The sequence below is a fragment of the Panthera leo genome, chromosome B1 (assembly GCF_018350215.1).
Source record: "Panthera leo isolate Ple1 chromosome B1, P.leo_Ple1_pat1.1, whole genome shotgun sequence".
NCBI lineage: Eukaryota > Metazoa > Chordata > Mammalia > Carnivora > Felidae > Panthera > Panthera leo.
Window position 1 is genome coordinate 108,087,393 of NC_056682.1, and position 15,028 is coordinate 108,102,420.

The window sequence follows — 15,028 nt, forward strand, 5'->3', positions numbered from 1 at the left end:
TGGGTAAGCGCGTTTCCTAGAGCGTGAGGAGAGGCGGCACAGAGAGCGGGCGTGATTGGCTGAGAAGCCCACTTTTCCAAGCCAAGGTAAACTCAACTGCAGCCGAGCTGGAGGATTGTCATTGGTGTGTGTTAGGTTTCATTGACCGTGAGGGTGAGGCTTTTCCCGAAATGTCGGCCGTCTCAGGTTTGCACTGGTGACGTGGGCCTGGCCACCGGAGCCGCCTGCATTTTGTCAATACGGAGGACCTCTATCGGTTGTAAGGAAGTGACAAACTTTTATACAAAATACAAACTTTTATAGCAAGTCCTGTTTTCAGCTCCCCATCTTACCTCTGCTTCTTCAATGACTAAAGTTTCCAAGAGCTGTGGAAACAGTCATTTTTCATGTCAGCCATGCCCCCTGGAGGCATTGTGTTGTAAATTGGCGAAGTGAGGAGCCAGGCTTTTCCACTGCAGTGATTTGCTCTCTTGTTCTTTTTGACCTCATGGGGTTTTATATATTTAGAATGCCTACATTAGTGAGTTTTCATGAGGAGATAAATGTGACCTGTCAATCCTTTTTGTCTAAACAGAAGCTTCAGTGTCAAGTTATTAGAAAGGATATCATTCTTTTTTTTTAATGTTTATTTATTTTTGAGAGACAGAGAGACAGCACGAGCGGGGTAAGGGCAGAAACAGCAGGAGACAGGATCCCAAGCAGGCTCCAGGCTCTGAGCTAATCTGCACAGAGCACCATGCCGGGCTTGAACCCACACCTGAGCCAAAGTCCAACTGAGCCTCCCAGGTGCCCCATAAGGATGTAGTTCTTAAGAAAAGCATTGGTTTTGCGATATTTGAATATACATGATTGATATGATTGGTATAAATGTATCAAAAATACTTCTATGCATTTTATCTCATATAATCGTGGATTTATCTAATGTATTTATCAATGGCCTATATAGGCCAAGCAAATGCAAATTTTATCTTGCCTGAGGCTCTAGAATTGAATCCATATTTTTATAAAAATCTAGCACCAAAATTTGGATAATAACTGTATCATAAGGTTTGAAGCAACTCATAGTATATTTTTTATTATTTTACCTTATTACCATTATGAGCTATTCGTTCTTATTTAATGCTTCCTTCTTTAAGTGAAATGAAGAAAAAAAATTGCAACTGATTGATGCTCAGTTTAGCTGATTTCTAATTGAAAATTTAAATTTATGCATTATAACTAACACTTTAATTTAAAAATGAATTTCAGCTACATATTCATGATAGGGAAATAATTTCTAAGTATATATTTTTAAAGATTACTGTTGTCTTTTTTTTTTATTTTTTTCCTAAGTGACTGAAGCCATATTTTTCCTGAGAGCAAATAAGCTTAGACCTCAAAGGATTTTCTTCGGAAGTTAAATAATCCACTTAGGAAGGAAGTGAAAACCCACAATGCTCTAATGGAATTTAAACATAGCAAAACCTCTTCTTCCCCCATTCTATCATTAACTGGCATGAGGGATTTTTGATGAAGTTTAAAAGACTTCTTCAATAAATTCCCACAAGCAAGCCAAAGTAAGGACAAAGTGGTAATTTGAATTTTTGAGTTTTAGTTTCTTGTTTGATTTTATATAATAGTTCTGTCTTACTTTTAGCCAGTTTATTGTTTTCTGTAATTTGGCCTTTGAAATAAAACCAATATTGTTGTTTGTTCTAATATTAAAAGTCAGTAAGAAGGGAAACAGGAAAGGCAGAGTATGAAAATTTTAAAACAATATTCCTGGAATTCACTGACAAATAATCTTTTCTCATTAATATATGCAGGTGTGCCTTCCCAACCATAAGGAATAGGTTTCTGAAATTATTTGGTGGGAATATTTTCAGTGTGAGTCTTAAGACTTTTTTTAGGAGTATTTTCGTAAAATAGACCCAAGTGCCTAAAATAAAATGACAAAGACATAAATACAAGATCAATGATGTGTTACATTTTCTTAAAATATGAAGTATCAGAGTCAACTATTTAACGTTTAATTACCTATGTTTACTCGCTGTAAACTTTACAAGATAGTCTCACCATAGAACAGTAATAAAATGCTAGAAGTTTTCTTTTTTTTTAAAAATATGCATAGTGAAACTTTATTTCAGTCTTATTCTGTTTTCTGAAATTACAGCTCAAAATCCTAGACTTAGCTCTTCTGGTCTCAGAGCTATAAAGCCTTTTAAAGTAGAAAAAAAAATGAAATGAAATTTCAGTAAGGTACTAATAAACAAAAAATATATTAATAAAGATAACTAAATAACATTCAAACACAGTTCTAGGAGAAATAAATAGTTTGAACTATATACCATGCCATAATATTTTCTATTGCTTCTTACACATAGAACTCCTTACTTCCTAAGACTTCATTCCTAAGACTAGTTTGAAGATTTGGCTTTTCTTTTTTCTTTCTTTCTTTTTTTTTTTTTTTTTTTTGTTGTTGTTTACTTTTTTTGAGAGAGAGAGAGAGAGAGAGAGAGAGAGCATGAGTGAAGGAAGGGTAGAGAGAGAGGGAGACACAGAATCTGAAGCAGACTCCAGACTCTGAGCTGTAAGCACAGAACCCACCACAGGGCTTAAACTCACCAACCATGAGATCATGACCTGAGCTGAAGTCAGTTGCTTAACCAAATGAGCCACCCAGGCATCCAGAAGATTTGGCTTTTCTACCCAGCTTCTTTTAATTCTCCTGGGGTTTAATTCTCCTGCTCTACTTTCTACTTTAGCTTCTTAAGTCTTTCAACAAGGTCTAAGGTATGCTGTGGTAATAGCAATCCTAAATTTTCATTGGCTTAACTCAATATTTATTTTTGCTCACACATCACTGAGGATGTAAGAAAACATCTCAGAGCATCGGCCCTTATAATTACTCAGAATTCCAGGCTGCTCTTGAAATTATGGCACCTTCACATCAGCATGTTTTCACAAACAATGAAGCAAGGAGGAGTTGAACTGAAAAATATATTACTGACTTCCGACATAAGATGCCTCACTCTCTTCACATTAGATTGGCCAAAACAAATCACATGATCAGTATTTAATTCAAGGGGATAGGGAAATGCAATTTTCTCCAATGCCCAGAAATACAGAAGGACCATATTTTGTTGAATAGTGGTAACATCTACCAAGATTCTTTTTTAACTGCTATTAAATAATTTGTAAATTAATATAAATTAGAATTATAATTTTGAGGTTGTCTTAAAAGTACAACAAAATAGATATGTAGAGTTTTGCATCAAGGAAGAACTATAGTAACTATAACTTTATCCATACTTCTGCCCTTATGTATTTATAAGTTCTAAAGTAGTTTAGTAGACCCATACCCCTTTCTATAAATAAGAAACTTGAAAGAATAACTTTTTAACTTCCATCAAGGAAAAATATTTTTAAGGGGTGCCTGGTTGACTCAGTTGGTTAAGTGTCCAACTCTTGATTTCAGCTCTGGTCGTAATCTCACAATTGATATGTTCGAGCCACTCATCAGGCTCCATGCTCACAGCACAGAGCCTGCTTGGACTTCTCTCTCCTTATGTCTCTGCCCCTCCTCAGCTTGCTCGTTCTCTCTTTCTCTCTCTCTTTCAAAAATAAATAAACTTTAAAAAAGAAAAAAAGTTTTAGTTTCCTCACAGAAACTAAAGAAAATAAAATTGTATCAAATTATCTCCTTTGGTCTCATGATATCCATGTATTTTACACTGATGACTACATTATATTTTTCCTTGTGAAAAGAATTATACCAGAAATATTCCTGCATTTTTTTTCTTTCAGCTAATTTCCTTTTTTTTTTTTTCTGAAATGTTTTAGAGACTTGGAAAAAAACCTAGTGCTATTCCAGCTTGTAGTCATAATATCTTCATTTTAACTATGCTTTAATTTTATCAAATTTGAGAGGATTAGGAGTTCCCTATACTGACAAACTTTTAAATAATTGACTGACTTACCCTCTTGCATCATGAAGGTTTCATTCTTTTTTTGTTTTGTTTTTTTAATGTTTATTTTTGAGACAGACAGTGACGGAATGCAAGTGGGTTGGGGTAGAGAGAGAGAGGGAGGCACAGAATCTGAAGCAGGCTCCAGGCTCCGAGCTGTCAGCACAGAGCCTGACACGGGGCTTGAACTGACAAGCTGTGAGATCATGACCTGAGCCGAAGTTGGACGCTCAACCGACTGAGCCACCCAGGCACCCCAAAGTTTCATTCTTAAATAGATCATTCATATCAGCCAAAAATATGCTCTACATACCAGCATTATAATGTCCTCTGGTTGTTTCTCTAAGACTAGTGTCTAAATTCCCTCTTCATAGCCAAACTTCAAAAGTTGTTTATAGTCACCACTTCCTTACCTTTCATTCACTCATTTTTAATGATATTTGCTATTGTTTTCTATTTTTATAAATAAAGAAAATGGAAGAAAGTAGTAGCTTTTTATATTCCCCTTATCCCAAACCAGCTATTATTATTTTGTTGTTATTGGTACTACTATCACATTTTGATTTAAGAATCTATTGTTTCCAAAAACCACTGTGCTGTTCTTGTTCTATCTCAAATCAGGTTGCAATATTTGCATGGGTCTATTTCAGTGCCCTGGGTCTAGATCTAAGCTCTTTCCTCAGTACCCTTTGTATATGTGTTTGTCATACTAAATCCTCCTTATGTTAGTTACTGCATCTTTTAGCTACCTTTTAATATCTAGAAGGCCCAGTCTTTAAACATTGTTCCTTTTCTAGAATGCCTTTTAATATTCTTGGTACTTGACTCTTTCATACAAACATTTGAATCATATTGCTAAATAAAATGTAAAATTGAGTGAAACAAACCACATTGAGAATTTTATTAGAATTATAGTCTATCAGTTTAAGTTTATATCATAACAGTGTTGAATCTCTCAATCCTTGAAATAGTTGTATTTCTACCATTTTTTTCAGATTTGCCTTAATGATTTACAGTAAAATTTCATACTTTGCTTTCTATAAATTTTATACATTGAAGAAGATTTATTCCGGGGCCCCTGTCTGGGTGGCTCAGTCAGTTGAGAGTCTGACTTGGGCTCAGGTCATGATCTCACAGTTCATAAGTCTGAACCCCGCATCCCTCTAAGTGCAGAGCCTGCTTGGGATTCTCTCTCTGCCCCTCATACTTTCTCTCTCTTTCTCGTTCTCTCTCTCTCTCTCTCTCAAAATAAACTTAAAAAAAAATTTATTCCTGGGACGCCTGGGTGGCTCAGTCAGTTAAGCATCTGACTTCAGCTCAGATCATGATCTCATAGCTGGTGAGTTGAGCCCTGTGTAGGGGCTCTGTGCTGACAGCTCAGACCCTGGAGCCTGCTTTGAATTCTGTGTCTCCCTCTCGCTCTCTGCCCATCACCCCCCCCCTCTCAAATATAAACATTAGAAAAATTTTTTTTAATTTATTCCTTAAAAAAAGATTTATTTCTATTTTTTGTTACCCTTGTAAATGATCACTTTTTATTTTATTTTACTAAGAAATGTGTCATTTGCTGCTGGATTTTAGAAATGAACTGATTTTTATATTTTAGTTTAGTTTAGTTTAGTTTTAAGTAATCTCTACACCCAATGTGGGGCTCAAACTCACAACCTCAAGATCAAGAGTCACATGCTCTCACGACTGAGCCAGCCAGGTGCCCCATTTTTTTTATTTTTTATTTTGTATTTTTGTATCCTAAACTCTGTCATTAACTCTATTGGTTTAGCAGTAGATTTTGGGGAGGTTTTCTCTGTGGAGAATTACATCTTATGTAAATAATAAAAACTCCTTTTTATTCCTATATCTACTTTGTTTTTCCCCTGTCTGCACCAACAAGGACCTCATTATTATGTTTTATTGGGTATAATGATGACAGGCATCCTTGCATTGTTCCTGATGTTAGAAAGAATGCTTTCAGTTTTTCTTCAATCAAGTGTGATATTTGTTAATTATTTTTGTACATGTACTAAGTTAAAGAAAAGACTTTCTGTTTCTTTTGCTAAAAATTTAATACAGAATGAATGTTGAATTTGATTGCCTATTTTCCTTTATTTATCAATGTAATAAGATCCTTACCTTTTCATTTGTAATATGTTAAAATATATTAATCACTCGAAGAATTTTGAATTGTATTATTTTCATTGGACTGCATGCCAAGTAAAGACCAGCTTCTGATTGTGAATACAGAGGCTATTTTTTTCTCTACCCACTATCAAGGTCAAGATTTAAGTTTTTCAATCTGTCTTTTTCTGTGTGGTGGGGGGTTTAATTTTCATTAAGCTATTAAGATTCTGTTTTATGTGGAGTCTCCAATCCAGGTCTGCACCAAAGGCAGACTAGAGGCATGCCCTCCATGTCTTATGCATTCCTGAAAGTAGAAGCTCAAGGTACCAGAGTTTGCAGGAACTCTACTGAAAACTAGCTTTGGTGCTCTTGAAATAAATTTTTAGTCCCAAGATGGAGCCACTCCTGCACAGGTGCAATGTCAGCAAACCAAAACTTAGATAAACTTCATGCCCTTGTAAATGCTCAGCTTGAACACAAACACCATATATCCAATCAGCCAGTCCCCAAACTCTAAGCCACTTTTAGGCATTTGTACCCCAAACAAGGCTGACTATGTGGACCCAGCCAATCAGATATTTTCTACTGTGTCTTCCTTTTTCTTTGTTCTTCATCTAATAAAAGCTTCCTGCCCTCTGACCCATTTTGCAGTTCTCCAAAGAGAGACTGTCTACTTCATAAAGTGTTAAAGTTTGTTTGTATCACCTAAATTGTTTTCTTTAATATTTTTTTAACAGTTTTTGGTGACAAGAAATGGGATCCAAAGCTGACTGCAAACACCCTTGGACCAAGGACATGCACAGGCTAGATGCCCAATGATCCCTTTGAATTTACTGTTCCTCCTCTTCTTATCTAAGAGCCTTGGGTAAGTCATCCGTGGATTTGAGCTATCTATAACTGGAATCATATAATATATTCCATTTTATGTCTGGTTCTTTCATTAGATATTAAAAATTTCATATTCAGCCTTGGTGTTCTGTATGGCAACAATTTGTATATTCTCATTACTAAGATATATTTGCTTTTACAGATAGGACAAAATATGTTTATTCATTCTTCTATCAATAGTCTTTGGGCTGTTTCTAGTTACTAGCTTTTATGCATAATGCTTTTATGAAAACTCATATACGTGTTCTGTTGAATACAGTAAAACCTTGGATTGCGAGTAACTTGTTCTGCGAGTGTTCCACAAGACAAGCCAACATTTCTAATAAATTTTAACTTGATAAATGAGTGATGTATTTCAATATGAGTAGTACATGATGCCAAATGTTTCATGATCACAACTGAGCCAATGGCTCTTCTTTCCCTCTCTCACTGTTGGATTGTGGGTGATTGTCTCCCATGCTCAGATGCTTGGTCTCAGGCTGCAGTGTTTGGCAGAAATCAGTGATTTTTCAGAACTTTGGAAGGTGTTCACACCTGGCACCAGTGTATCTTTTGTCACTTCAAGGCACCTATGGACGGTCCTTTGCTTTTCCATATAAGAATAAGTTTAGGAATGCTTTGCTTCATTCTGGGTCAGGTTGCCTGCAGATATAGACCCTTTCCTCTGCTGTCTTATTGCAAGTTACATTAAATACAGTATATGACAAGAGTTTATTAATACTGTACTATAGTCAACATCCGTACAAGCATATACAATGGCTCCCATGCAGAAAAAGGTTGAAAAGAAAGGCTGTAAGAAGGAGATGATTATGGTGGAAGTTAAGAAGGAAATGCATCAAAAAAGTACAAACATGGTATGGGAATGGCTGAAATTGCAAGATTTTATAAGACATCTACATCTGCATCTTGTCTGCAGAGGAGGAGGGGAAAAAGGCAGGAGAATCCCTCACTTCAAATGAGATTATGGAGATGTGTAAAATGTGGGAAACTGCAAAATTTTGTAGAAAAGCACCACACGAATAAGGTTTGTATCAGTGCAAGCGATGAATCTGTTGAAAAACAATGCAATGTCATATTTCTGCAAAATCCTCAAAAGGAGGAAAAAACAAGTGTCATTGGATAGGTTCCTTGTTAAAGCTGCAAGAAAAGGATTCCATTGAGCCAATAGACACCAGTGATTCCATTAGTGATAGTGAAATTCATCCTACACAATAACCCTCCCTCACACCAGCCATGAAGGTTTTCAAAGGTAAATGCAGGTTGATTTATTTATTTTTCTTTGTATTTTGTATTTTTTTTATTATTTTGTATTATATCACAGCATTGTAATCATTTTTATATACATATTTTGGGTTGTAGAATTAATCATCTGAGTTTCCATTATTTCTTATGGGGAAATTCACTTTGATATACAAGTGCTTTGGATTACAAGTACGTTTCCAGAATGAATTATGGTGACAGACCAAGGTTTTACTGTATGTGTATACTTATCTGCTAGATACACATCAAGGAAAGATATTGCCGTGTCACAAAATAGGCATATATTCTGCATCAGTAGACATCACCAAACAACCTTCCTAGTTGGTTTTACTATTTATACCCCCACCAGCAAGCAGTATATGCAAAGTCCAATAACTTCAAGTTGTCACTGAAGCTGGGTATTATCTCTTTTGGATTTAATATTTAGAGGCTGGGTAATGATTGCAGTAGATTTTAATTTGCATTTCTCTATGACTAATGAGGTAGAGAACCTTTCATACATTGTTTGGCCATTTGGATATCCTCTTTTGTAATGTTCATTCAAATTATTTTCTAAGTATTCTATACAGTTTTCTATTTTGTCCATTTATATGATTTCTTATATATAGTCTATGTAAGCCTCTAACAAATGTGCACATTGCAAATATATTCTCCTACTCTGTGTGCTATCTATTCATTTTCTTGATGATAAACAGAAGATCTTAATGTAGCTCTGTTTATCATATTTTTCTCTACAGTAGAGTTTGTTACCAAGTTAAAATGTCTGCCTACTCCAAGATCATAAAGATACTCTCCTATGATTTCTTCTGGAAAATTTCTTTTTTTTTTCCTTTGACATTTACATTTATTTTCCATCTGGAATTGTTTAATATAATGTAAAGTATAGAAGGTAAGACTGATTTTTTTTTTCTTAGATGTGTATCCAGTTGACCCATGGCCATTACTGAAAAAATCATTCTTTCCTAATTTTACTACAGGATGAACATTGTATCAGGTCACTATATATTTTTGAGTTTGTTTCTATTTGTTCTATTCTTTTCCATTGGTCCATTTTTCTATACCTATACCAAAAACACACTGTTTTCATTACTGTAGGTATGCATGTCTTGATTTTGATAGCATAAGTCCACAAGCTTTGTTATCGTCTTCTAGATTGTCTTTTCTAGTTACTTTTTGATGTTTTTTTTTAATTTAGATACAATTTGCATGTGCTTAAATGTTAAAATCTTATTTTCAGTTTGATGAGTTTTAACAATTGTACATATCCATTTCAGAATCACCCAAAACAAGATATAGAACATTGCAGTTATGCTCCTTGCATTATTTTGATGCAGATTCCAGGTTTCATTGTCAAAAGTATTTTACTATATATCTATAAAAGAAAAGCGTTCTTAAAAACTAAACCATAATACCATTTTCAATCCTAAATGTGGTAACTATGATTCCTTAATAATATCTAATTGCAAAAACTTGATTTTGAATTAAAAACATACTTTCTTCCCTTAGAGGTCATGTTCTAGAGAGTTACAGCAAATACATGCAACTTTTCTCAAGATCGGTTCCACTGTGGTTGCAATGAAGATTTTTAAAATGTCTGTCCTGCCTTAATCACAGATAGGAGAGACAAAATATATAAAAACATTGACAACCATAAATTGCTACACATATACATATATATATATATATATATATATGTATATATACACGTATATTATATATGTATATATATGTATATGTATATATATATATATATATAAAATTGTCTCCACTAACCTTTTCATTTTATATAAGCCAAACAAAAATTAAGGAGGTTAAATCTGCAACTTTTGAGTTCCTCCTCCCCTTCTTTCTTGATGAAGCCACGTCTCTCTCCTTGGGCAGAGGCATCTTTTTTGGTGATGGAGGACTCCTCTTCCATCTTCTGGCAGACCTCTCATGAGAATATCTATCTCTCCTCTTTCTTTGACTGCTGTCTGATCATTGCTACAATCAAGCTCACCTTATTTACCACACATCATTTTCCTATTCTGGCATCTCTATATATTTTTTGTGATATCAACATTTGCTTCTTTTACCCAGATACAAAACCCTGACGGTATGAGTGAGGGACAAGGCCATGGGGCTCTTTTCTCTATAATTTATGATGTTCGGGTTTTGCAGCATTTCTTAAGTCTGTAGGTTGATGTCTTTTGTCAATCTTGGAGTTTTCTTGGCCATCATTAAATATTGTTCTGCTTTGTTCTCTTCCTCCTGTTCTACTGGTACTCAAATTAGAAGTATATTAGGTCTTTTTTTTCTTTCTTCTCATATGTCTCCCATCTCTTTTTCCTATTTTCTATCCTTTCACTATTCACACAGTTTAATTGGGATATTTCCTATTGGCCTTCACTTAAAGTCACTATACCTTTCTTTTGCTGCATCCAATTTGTTATTAGACTCATCTATTTATTTCTTAAATTGTAGTTGAATTTGTAATTAGTAAAAATTATGTTGATTCTTTTATGTTTAGAGATTCCACTTCTCTAATGAAATTCTTCCTTACATTATTTATTTTCTTAAACTTAAATCATAGTTACTTTAAAGTACATCCTTAGTAAGTAAAATGTCTAAGTCTTCCTGGGTCACATTTTCTTGTCATTTATTTTTCTTGGTATGCTGAGTATTTTTTTTAATGATTGTGGGACATTTTGCATTAATAATTCTAAAGACTGAGTAATTTGTATTTTACTCTGAAGAGGATTCATCTTCCTTCTATTGAATAGCTTGCATGGGGATGAATACCTTAACCCAATCAAGAACTGATCTACTCATGGTGTGTTTTTACTAAAGCCCCTTTCCTTGCTATGTCCTCCCATTTTATTTTTAATCTCTTCAACATTTTAAGGGTGTCAACAATTATTCCCTTTAGCTTCTTTGCTTCTTTCTCTCTGTAGTTTAAGAATTCAATAAATTCCCTAAAGAAAAATCACTGGATTTTTCCTCATTTCCCTATGCCTCAATTTTTCTGAGATCTTGGGCTCTCAAGTTTTGGCTGCCATTGTATTTCTAACCTCTACTTTTTATCCCCAGACTTAATAAAATTGCTGAAAACTCTGCTAGTTTCCATTTTCCTAGTAACAGCTCTGTCTCTCACTTCATAGCCTTTTTGTCTTCTCCAAGAATTGGCAAAAGCACTGTGCTTACAGCAGCTTATAGAATATCAGTCTGTCTTTCCTTGCTTCCCTCAAATCGTTGCTAGCAATTCTAGAAACAGATTTTTCTTTTGCATTTTAGCTGGACTTATTTTGTTGCAAGCTGCTCCCTCATATCCAGAAGGAAAAATTTCATTTAAGCCCTTCTAAGATTGTTTCTTTTGATTTTTTGTGGACTAATCAGTGGCATGGAGGTAGAAAATTTAAATTTTTAAATGGAAGTGAGGATGTTAGCTACTCTGTTGTCAATAAAATGAATTGAATTCCAGGGGAAAAAAAAATATGACTACTTATAGTTATTTTTACCCTACTTATTTCTTGGCCATGTTCTAGATAATTGCGATTGATATATAAATAAGACACACACTGGGGTGCCTAGGTAGTTCAGTCAGTTGAGTATCCCATTCTTGATTTGGGCTCAGATTAGGATCGCAGGGTCATGGGACTGAGACTCTTGTTGGGCTCCATGCTAAGTGTGGAGCCTGCTTAAGATTCTCTTTCACTTGCCCTCTGCCCCTCTTCCCTGCTTGCATGCTCTCTCCCTCTAAAATAAAATGAAATAAAAACTTTTTTAAAAAGACCCATATTAAGTCAACTTGTAAAATTAGTGAATAGGGATAATATAATAATATAATAATACATATATAATATATAATAATATATATACAATAATCTAATTCTACATAAATACTTTATAATTCTCTTTTTTGTTTTCATTTGACTATATTAATATATTTTCAACTTCATGTCAAAACTATTTAAAATAACTACATATATTTTGATAACATCAAAATTCAATACTACTTCTTATACTTGTTTTTCTTTAAATTTCTAAATATTTTCTGCCTTCTCTAAGTCCTGTCTTGATCATAGCCTCACTTTGTAACATTCTCAATGTCCCAGGATATGGCATAGATATGTAGGTAATTTATTCTAATTTTCTCTTCTTTTCATTGACCAACTGTTGAAACACAGTGTCCTGTTCTTGGTCAAGCTCAAATTTTACTTCTTTTTAGGACCTTTACTGTCCTTATATAAGCAATATAAAAGGCATCAGGCTCATATACACTCATTGAATTTGGGAGGGGTTGCATTTTTGGACATGATCTTTTTAACTAGATCAGTTCTTTAAGGGGCCCTCATAGCATGATCCTCAGAGGAAAAAGTTTACAGCATAGTACGGGTATTTGGGGAACAACAAACTTACAACTGCTTTCATCATATTTTCTTTCAACTACCTTTTATTCAGTTCTTTGGCCATAGTGCCAAGTTGATCTAAATTTCCTGATATCTTTCATATTATGAAAGTCCATCTACTAACCCTAATTTGTATGATAATCTGTGCTATTTATTTTCTCAATCACTTTCTGATAGGTCTTTCAACATCTGTATGACTTCCACTTTAATATCCTGTGTGATACACCTTTTATTTCTTTTCAACAGGTTAAATGCATCACTCACTTTCCTCTTGTCAGGCATATGAGTCAAAACTTAATCAAAACAAAAAAGAAATGGCAGGGGTACCTGGGTGACTCAGTTGGTTAAGCATCCGACTCTTGATCTCAGCTGGGGTCACGATCTCACGGTTCTGACTTTGAGCCCCACTTTGGGCTCTGCACTGACTGTGGAGCCTGCTTGGGATTCTGTCTCTCCCTCTCTCTCTGCCCCTCCCCTGCTCACTCTCACTCGTGCTCTCTCAAAAAATAAACTAAAAAAACAAAAGCAAACAAACAGGCAAAAAAATAAATGGCAGATAAATAGATTATAGTGGTGTAAACCATATTTTATAATAATCATAATTAAGGATAGCAACTGAGAACAAATATTGACTGAGAGATAAAAACAGAATAACAGTCAAATAAAATCACATATTGTACTATAATAAATTGTTCTATTTTAGTATATGTGAAATTATCATAAGCATTTCAGAAACGAGTAGCACTATAATAAACCAGCAGAGTGACATAAATGACACATCTATGAACCATCAATAGATGCTCAACAAACTTCAGGATGTTATTTCATTCTCCCTTAGGTAGAATTAAATGCTTTCTCAATTTATGTTCATAGCATTTAAATATATTCTATTATGACACTAGCCTGGAAGATCTATGAATTCAGGAGTCACAACTAACTTGTTCTCCCCTGCATCCAAAGTGCTATTTAGTATCTGTCATGGCATATTTTTTAAAAACAGTTATTTAGTTTTGAGAGAGAGAAAGACAGAGAAACAGAGTGTAAGCAGGGGAGGGGCAGAGAGAGAGGGAGACATAGAATCTGAAGCAGGTTTCAGGCTCTGAGCTGTCAGGACAGAGCCATTTAATGTGGGGCTTGAACTCAAGGACTGCAAGATAATGACCTGAATAGAAGTCAGATGCTCAACCAGCTGAGCCACCCAGACACCCCAGCATATGTGTTAAGTATTTTTCCAAATAAATGAATCAACATTCAGCATTTCTTCACTTAATTAGGAATTCCTCAAGCCTAGAAAGGGCTTGATAACAATGAATATCCAACAAATATTTATTAAATTCATTATTTCAGATAACAAACATTTATTTAGTCTTTATTGTCTGCCATGAACTGTACTAAACAAAATGAGAATTACTGAGCAAATTGAAAATATATTCACTACCCTCATGTCTGCCTATTCTCTTCCTTCCTAATTCCATCATCTAATATTTTTCTATGTCAAGAAAAATAATTATTGAGAAGAGTAGTTTAAGAAGACTATGAGATAATATTAATGCTCCTTGAAAATAATTTATGTTTAAAACTTTTATTCATCTCTAATGCTAGACGTAATCCTCTTTTTTTTTTTTTTTTTTCAGATTACTCTTCCATTAACAAAACACAAGTTCAGAGGATATAAGTATTTAGAGAGTGCTTGAGAAGATTGAGTAGGCAAGGTCCCAATTTGCATTATATAGTTTTTTTACTCCTAGGGTATTCCCTTTGTATACAAATAGTTACAGACTCTGCTTGAAAGAAGACATTTTCAGTAATTCAGGGATGTGTGTTTTTCACTCATCTTGGGTGGGGATGTCTGGAAGAAGTAAGAAATGAAGGAAGAATCATAGTAAAAATGACAAGAAAAATATGTTGAAAATTCAGTTAGGATTTTAGGAGATATGAAATTTAAATGCAATAATTTCCTGATTATTTTAAGTTAAACCTCTCATCTCTCACTCAAATTCTTTCTTTCTCTTGTCTAAAATATTTTTATTTGAGTACAGTTGACACACAGTGTTACATTTTAGATGTATAACAGTGATTCCACAAGTCTGTATGTTATTATGCTACACTCACCACAAGTGTAACTACTATCTGTAACCATACAATGCTATTACAATACCATTGACTATATCCCCTATATTGTACCTTCTTTCCCTGTGACTAATTCCACAACTGGAAACCTGTATCTCCCACTCCCCTCTACCCATTTTGCCCATCAACCCACTCTCCTCTCTGGCGACCTTCAGTTCTCTGTATTTATGAGTCTGTTTCTGCTTTTTGTTTGTTTATTTACTTGTTTGTTTGGTAGATTCCGCATATGAAAGAAATCATATTGTATTGGTCTTTCTCTGTCTGACTTATTTCACGAAGCATAAATACCCTCTAGAT

General features: G+C 34.4%; 1 protein-coding gene across 2 annotated transcripts in view; it reads left to right on the forward strand.

Moving 5' to 3' along the window:
- Window positions 1-8: 8 nt before the first annotated feature.
- Window positions 9-15,028, forward strand: part of LOC122217932 (bifunctional heparan sulfate N-deacetylase/N-sulfotransferase 4-like) — a 388,528-nt gene continuing 373,508 nt past the window's right edge. For both annotated transcript variants that reach the window (XM_042935647.1, XM_042935648.1), the window contains exons 1-2: window positions 9-86; window positions 6,803-6,930. The gene's annotated coding sequence lies outside the window, so the exon portion shown is untranslated. The remainder of the gene's footprint in view (window positions 87-6,802; window positions 6,931-15,028) is intronic.